The sequence below is a fragment of the Harmonia axyridis genome, chromosome X (assembly GCF_914767665.1).
Source record: "Harmonia axyridis chromosome X, icHarAxyr1.1, whole genome shotgun sequence".
Lineage (NCBI taxonomy): Eukaryota > Metazoa > Arthropoda > Insecta > Coleoptera > Coccinellidae > Harmonia > Harmonia axyridis.
The window spans coordinates 36995452-36995868 of record NC_059508.1 but is presented as its reverse complement, the minus strand read 5'-3'; the positions used below and the strand labels follow the sequence as shown (position 1 = coordinate 36995868).

Genomic DNA, 417 nt, shown 5'->3' with positions numbered 1-417 from the left:
GATCTTACCGATGCACCACGTAAACTCGATCTTACCGATGCACCACGTAATCTCAATCTCACCGATGCACCACGTGAACTGGATCTTACCGATGCAGAACGTGAATTGGATCTTACCGATGCACCACGTAAACTCGATCTTACCGATGCACCACGTAATCTCGATCTTACCGATGCACCACGTAATCTCAATCTTACCGATGCATCACGTAATCTCGATCTTACCGATGCAGAACGTAAACTCGATCATACCGATGCACCACGTTATCTCGGCAGACCGATGCAGAACGTAAAAAAAAAGCTTACAGCACGCGGTGTTCCCAAGCGGTCACCCATCCAAGTACTAACCGCGCCCGACGCTGCTTGGCTTCAGTGTTCTGACGAGAACTGGCAATTTCAGCGTGGTATGGCCGTAAAC

At 49.4% G+C, this 417-nt stretch overlaps 1 non-coding gene across 1 annotated transcript; it reads right to left on the bottom strand.

The window, feature by feature from the left end:
- Window positions 1–298: 298 nt before the first annotated feature.
- Window positions 299–417, bottom strand: LOC123688378. Its single transcript, XR_006749903.1, has one exon. It is a non-coding gene; the product is annotated as a 5S ribosomal RNA (ribosomal RNA).